Below are 7069 nucleotides of genomic sequence, written 5' to 3'. Positions count from 1 at the left end.
TCTAAATTCTAAGATTTAACTGAAAATGGAGAAGTAGCTCCTACAATGTCTTTAAGAGTACATGCTGGATACCTTATAACAGGGATGTCAAACTCCAGTCCTCAAGGGCCGGTGCCCTGCAACTTTTAGATGTGCCTCTGCTGCACCACACCTGAATAGAATAATTAGGTCATTAGCAAGGCTCTGGAGAACTGATCTACACAAGGAGGAGGTAATGTAGCCATTTCATTCCAGTGTTTTGTACCTGTGGCAGATCTAAAAACTGCAGGACTGCGGCCCTCGAGGACTGGAGTTTGACACCTGTGCCTTATAACAAAGGTAATAATTGCAACATTTTGTCTTTCAGAAGGAGAATGCCCTTGAAATGATACTGGAGTTCGCTTCCGGAGCATCCACGGTGCCTCCACTGGGCTTTCCCCATCGTCCACAAATTGAATTCCTCCATGAGGCTAACAAAATCTTCCCAGAAGCAAATACTTGCCTTATAGTACTCCACCTTCTTGTACACCCAGATTATGAGTCTTTCACAAAGTACATGACAGACAGGATGCTGCAGGCACCTACCTTTGGTGTTGCATAATCAGCTAATAAGTGTAATAAGCAGTTCTTTTAAAAAAAGAGTTGGAATTAGGCCTGTCATGATAGCAAATTTTGCTGAGCGATTAATTGTCTCAAAAAATGATTGCGATAAACGATAATATTGTTTGAAGACCTTTTTACACTGATGTAATGGAAATGACGTAATACGATTTCCTGCCAAAGATAGATACACTTTATTTTCAAAAGAATATTTAACACTGGAACTGATAAACAAAATAAACAAAACAACCAAAAACAAAATGGATTCTCAGTCTCCATTAACAAAAAATGTACTTGATAAAAACTAAACAACATAAAGCCAAAGTGGGAATAAATACTGCATTCAACCTAAAGACTGCAGATTATGAAGTGTGTATACTATGTTGCCCTTCAGTAATAATTAGATTTAATAGAGAAGATGGGCACATCCCACTACTTGATGCAATAGTTCACACTACATGATTTTTTGCTCCTATTTTTCCCCTTACAACAATCTTAAAACCTTGGTCTTTCTAAGATTGTGTGGTGTGTTACGGTAGATCGTCGTTGCCGCTCCGATCCAAATCAGGGGTTTTCCCCACTGGGAGCTTAACGCAGCCTGTTGAATGTGACAGGTAGCCAATCAGAAAGCGCGGATTCTTCTCAGTGTTTTCTGAGGGGAAATTACGGAGAGGAATCCCAAACAGCTGACACGGCGCAACCCGAAGTCCAGCGGACATTGGAGATGATATGTGGAAACAACATTAATGTTTACTCAATATGCAAAGAATATAGAAATGACAAGGGGAGGAGTTGGAGCGAAATTGCTACTGCAGTTGATAAACCCGGTAACTTTTCAGCTGTTCTTCGTTAACGTGATGTAAATAGGTTCTAATGATTTTCATTCAGTCAGGACTTTACGCTGACACTAGCCACATGCATTGCAGGTAGATTGTAGTAAAGCATTGATTAATGCCTGGTTTTAAAATTAGTTCACTGAACTTGTAGCCATTATTTTGTGCCCATTGTTGGACACGGCACGGCAGGAACGAACCCGATCGAACCGTTATACCAAGGATTTCTGTCGGCTAATGTGTGGTCTGTCAGGTTTTGAAAATGGGCCGACAATCAGCTGACAGCTCTAAGATCCTGTAGTGTGCGCTGGGCTTTACACTAAGGAAATGAGGAAGGGAGGAGTAAGTGGAGAGCACTGGAGTTGAGCCTTTTTTCATTCGGTGTCATCAACAGAAAGAGAAAAAGGACGGAAGAGACGATAATGCCGATAATTGAAATGACGTCGATAGTTTTAATTTATCGTACATTAATTGAGTTATCGTTTATCGTGACAGGCCTAGTTGGAATGTTTTGAAAAGTTATGCGTTTTAAAGCAAGTTATAGTAAAGGTAATGTAGTGGCCTAACTTGGAAAATATTGAATTGTAAATGCAATATTTGCTGTCTTTTTAACCACTTTTTTGTTTCACAATTTAAAGGTGGATGTTTGAGCCACACTGCAAAAACAAAAGATCTTATCAAGTATTTTTGGACTACTTTCTAGTGCAAATTTCTTAGTACACTAGAGATAAAACTAATGTAACTTTTCATCAAGATATGGGCTTGTTTTAAGTCAAATTATTTAGCATTGTTGAAAAAATAGTTACATTGGCATATTAATTTCACTTATAACTGAACATCTTTCCCTTGCTATAAGTGAACTAATCTGACAATGTAATAAGTTCTTCTTCATCAATATTAAGGAAAAAATGACGTAAAACAAGCTCATATCTTGATGAAAAGTTTCTTATATCTTACTTGTGTCTTATTTGAAGTGTAGAAAGATTTTTGCACTGGAAAATCTTAGGTAAGATTTTTTTATTTTTTTTTCTGTGTAAATGGGCATTGTAGTTTAATCTTTTGTAATGATTGTTCTAGTTCATGTAATGAACTCGGCTCATTTGGATTAAAAACAAAATCCAATTCTAAAGATGCTCAAAGGTTCCAAAAGATGCATTTGAAAAGGGGGTTGGGATATACTTGTTATTTCTACATGAACATTTCCAAAAGTAGAATTTTTATTGTTCTTTCCCTCTCCAGAATGTATATTTAATTTGTCATGTCTTTAAACACCTTAACATTTTATAATTAAATTTGTAAGGTTACCTACTCATATCAGTTCCGAGTTTTATTTGTAGTAATTGTATCTTTAGAACAATGCATTTGATCAAATGTTATTGATGTTTGTCACTCCTCAAACATAGTGACATGTACTTAAATCAATAAAGCATTTGGAATTTCTGCACAACAGGCCTGGTATTTCTCCTTCAGATCTGAAATATGATTGACTGCAAGATTAATTGACTGAAGTTGCTGCTGACTGAGCCTGGATTGGTTGGTTCTACAACTACACTAAGAACCTCTTCAGCATCAGTGGTTGGTAGTGGCCAGAGGCCATGCTGTTGCAGAAGTTCTTGAACAGTATAAAAACTACATCTGGTTATTACTTAAACTGGCCCGGGCTGCGGAATATTAATATTAATATAATAAAATCGCGCTCTCCGCATATCACATTCTGAAGAACTCTTTCTATATTGTAGCAATTTCTTACAATTTTGTCCAAAACTGCCAGCGCCATTGAATGTTCAGGCAATTGTTTGGACAGCTCAGTACAGCCAAAGAGGGGCTTACATGCAATTTCTTACTTCAGATATCTAAAATTGTAATTCTGACTAGTCATAATTACGTTCGAGATATCTTAAATTATAATTACGGATGTATGACCCTTCCGATGACGAATCCGGTGACGTTATTTGAGATATCGTGAAAGGAATTTTGACTAGTCAAAATGTAATTGAAGATATCTTGAATTATTATTATTCCTAGTCAGAATGTAAATACAGATATCTTAAATTACCATTCCGGATAGTCAAAATGTAGTTTTGTCTAGTCAAAATCCAAATTTAGATATCTGGAATGTAATTACGGATAGTCAGACGATACCGAATTTATATTAAAACGGCTTGCCATATATGGTGCCTATGCTTACGTGACAGTTATGTCAACAAATTGCGACAATCCGGTATGGCAGGCCGTTGTCCCACACTGTTTTCAGATATCTAAAATTGGTTTATTGACTAGACCAGTGCTGGAGAAAGAATTCAAATTGTTTTTTTAACTCAGTGAGAAAGGAAACAGAGGTTAATACGGGGATGGCATATGATTATGTCCACTAACATAGTTATTACCTCCTCTTTTAGAGTTGTCTCATTTATTTATTTTTTATTCTTTGTTTTTATTTGATGGGTTTTTAATTTTATCGTTTATATTAATGAGATCTATCTATCTATCTATCTATCTATCTATCTATCTATCTATCTATCTATCTATCTATCTATCTATCTATCTATCTATCTATCTATCTATCTATCTATCTATCTATCTATCTATCTATCTATCTATCTATCTATCTATCTATCTATCTATCTATCTATCTATCTATCTATCTATTAATGTGCGTGTAACAGAGTTAAAATGGTTCAGGTTAAATCCTGCTAAAATGCACAATTTTATTTTCCTCAGCTGAATGCATTAAATAAAATTTAATAACACTGTCATTCTCTATAAATGAATGCTACAGGTCCTGCCTTTTCTAAGGCCCCCTGAATGTCTGGATGGCCCCTACCAGCAGCTACTGAGTTTTCTTTGTCTTGATATACCAGTCTTATAATTCTAGATCTCAGAGGTGCTAACATCAAAAAAATATGTAGAGTTAACTTTTTTGAGCTTTTTTGATCAGTCTACAGCCAAGAAGAGGTTAAATAGATATTATTAGGGCTTAATTAGTAAAATGGCAGCAAATTTGCTTATTTCATAACTTCATAACCAGCAGCCTTCTCTCCTCTGGTCTGTTTAACAGCTACAGTCTCAGATCAACTCAGCCCTCCGGGATTGTCAGCAGCAGAAACACAAACTTTATACCTGTTGGGAAAAATATGCTACATTTGCTTTGCATTGTCCCCACATGATGGCAATTATATACTATGATCCAACTAGATTCTTGATTCATATGGGTTGTTGCTATGTTGTTGTGCGGTGTTTTAAGATCTTGTTCAATGGTCCCTTTTTTGAACTTTGAGCCCCTGCCCCTCCAAAGGTCTCTGCACTGCCCTGTCTGAGGTGCTAACATTGAAAAAAATATGTAGAGTTAACCCCTCTGACCTTTATTGATTTTTAAAAAAAGTCTGAAGCCAAGTTGCTATGGGGATTAAACAGATATTATTAGGTTTTAATTAGACCAGTGACCTTGTCTCCTATGGTCTGTTTAAAAACACAGTCCTCCAGCATTGACTGCAGCAGAAGGAACATAACTTTTGGGGAAAACATAGATTAAATTTGCTTTGCATTGTCCCCACATGATGACAATGATACAGTATGATCTAATTTAATATTAGATTCTTGATTAATATGGGTTGTTGCTACGTTGTTGTACGATGTTTTAAAATATTGTTCAATGTGCCCCTTTTTAACTTTGAGCCCCTGTCACTCCAAAGGTCTCCTCACAGCCATGGGTTAAGGAGCTGCTGGAGGATTATCTGCTGCAGCAGCTCAGCTTGAGACAACTGGTACCTTCTACCAGTTGTCTCAAGCCTGCTGAGCTCCAGTGGTCTACTCTTGTCTTCCAGTGATTACCTCTCATGTCCTTACTAGCTTTCTCCTCTGTGTTCTCAGCTCTGACCTCTGCTTGAGCTAACAGAGTTCTCCACTTGTTGATCTCCTGGCAACAGGCTGTGTTGGTTTTTTTGGTATACTCCACACCATTCTGATTCCAGCGCTGACCTGCCTGGCCTCTCTCTGATGAGCCCTCTCTCTGCGACAGACCTCAGATTCTCACACCTGCCAAGCCTCCTGCACTCTCCACCAGTTGAACTTCACCAACCCTCCTATGTAACACTCCCTTTGGACCTTAAGACAAATGTTTACTTACAGTTCATGCATGAAGCCTCCTTATGTTGTAAATACCCAGAATTTTCATGCCTTTTAAGTGATCAAATCTGCAGCTGGGTTAAATGACTTTCCAGAAACATGACAGTTTTAAGTGTAATGTCAGAAGAAAATAGGAAATTCTTAGATTTTCGAAGCAGTCTTCAAGTACACAAAGATTGCACATATCTCACGATGCTGAGCTCTTTCTACATAGTGGCATTTTTTGACAATTCATGCAGTCCAAAATTCTGGCAACTTGGCAGCAGCACAAGGGACCTATGCTCAATTCAGAAAAGTACAGATGTAATTAATTTTTTTTTTTTAAAAACCAACCTTGAATTGTAATTAGGGATGTGTCAAATGTCGAATTCAGTGACATGATGTGAGATATTTTCATCTGTCAAAATATAACTGAAAATATTTTGATTTCTTAGCCATAATATCTGGCAGATATCTTAAATTACTATTCAAGATAGTTCTGTAATATACTTTTTTTTTTTAGCTAATTGCAGTCAGATGAAACTGATTTTATGTCAATACAGCCTGCCACAGCCCCACAACAAAACACACACAACACAAAAATGAGCAGCAATGAAACCTGGTTCATTGCATTGTCCATGGGATACCGTGTGCAATGCACACCAAGAACAATGATTTCGATGTTTTCTGCCACTCCAGGTGAAACCAACCCATGGGATGCAACAGCAGGCAACTATTATATAATAGTTATACGTGTGCATAGGACCTATTGTACTAAACAGAAGGTATTACACAGTCATAATAGTTGCTTCATCTTTTATTTTGTGTGCTACATAAGAACGCTGGAGCGCCTCAATTCAGTCACGAACTCACCTGAAAGAAAAGTGCCGAAAAAAGAGATGAAGGATGAACCATTTTTTCCTCCACAAAATATAGTCTCAGTGTCATCTTTCTCATCCTCCGACGAATCTGTTGAGTTTGCCTTTCCCATCATGGAATCATAATATCCCACATAGCAGTGCTGTGTTAATTCACACTTAATTGCTTCAATATACAAACCTTGTCTTCCATTGCACTGGCATTTTCCTTTCTAAAGTTTAATCTGCTAAGAGGATTTCTGGACAGACGTTCTTTTCAAAATAAAGGTCACATCTTTGAGTGTACTGTGTGTATAGGTTTTGCCATTTAACAATATATAACTTCAATAAATATATGCAATTGCCTTATTTCAAATTTCATTCTTCTCTAAGAAGTGATTATCTGCAGCAGCCATTAGACTCGATATATCAGGACACGTTCACCAGTTTATCACAGGGTAACACTCAGGACCAAGATGCATGGAAACACTCAGACCTGAGGACAATTTAAAGTGATCAATAATTTAAAAAGTATATAGCAAAACAAAAGTTAATTTCTCCTACTTTACTATTGTTAGTTCACTTAAATATTCACATTAAGGAATATTACACAATATTACAATTGTGATAACAAATTCAAACTTAATCAATCTATAAAGAAACTGGATGCATTTTTAGATTAAAAAAAGAAGAAAC

Source organism: Xiphophorus maculatus, chromosome 3, assembly GCF_002775205.1.
Source record: "Xiphophorus maculatus strain JP 163 A chromosome 3, X_maculatus-5.0-male, whole genome shotgun sequence".
Classification (NCBI taxonomy): Eukaryota; Metazoa; Chordata; class Actinopteri; order Cyprinodontiformes; family Poeciliidae; genus Xiphophorus; species Xiphophorus maculatus.
This window is presented reverse-complemented; position numbering follows the sequence as displayed.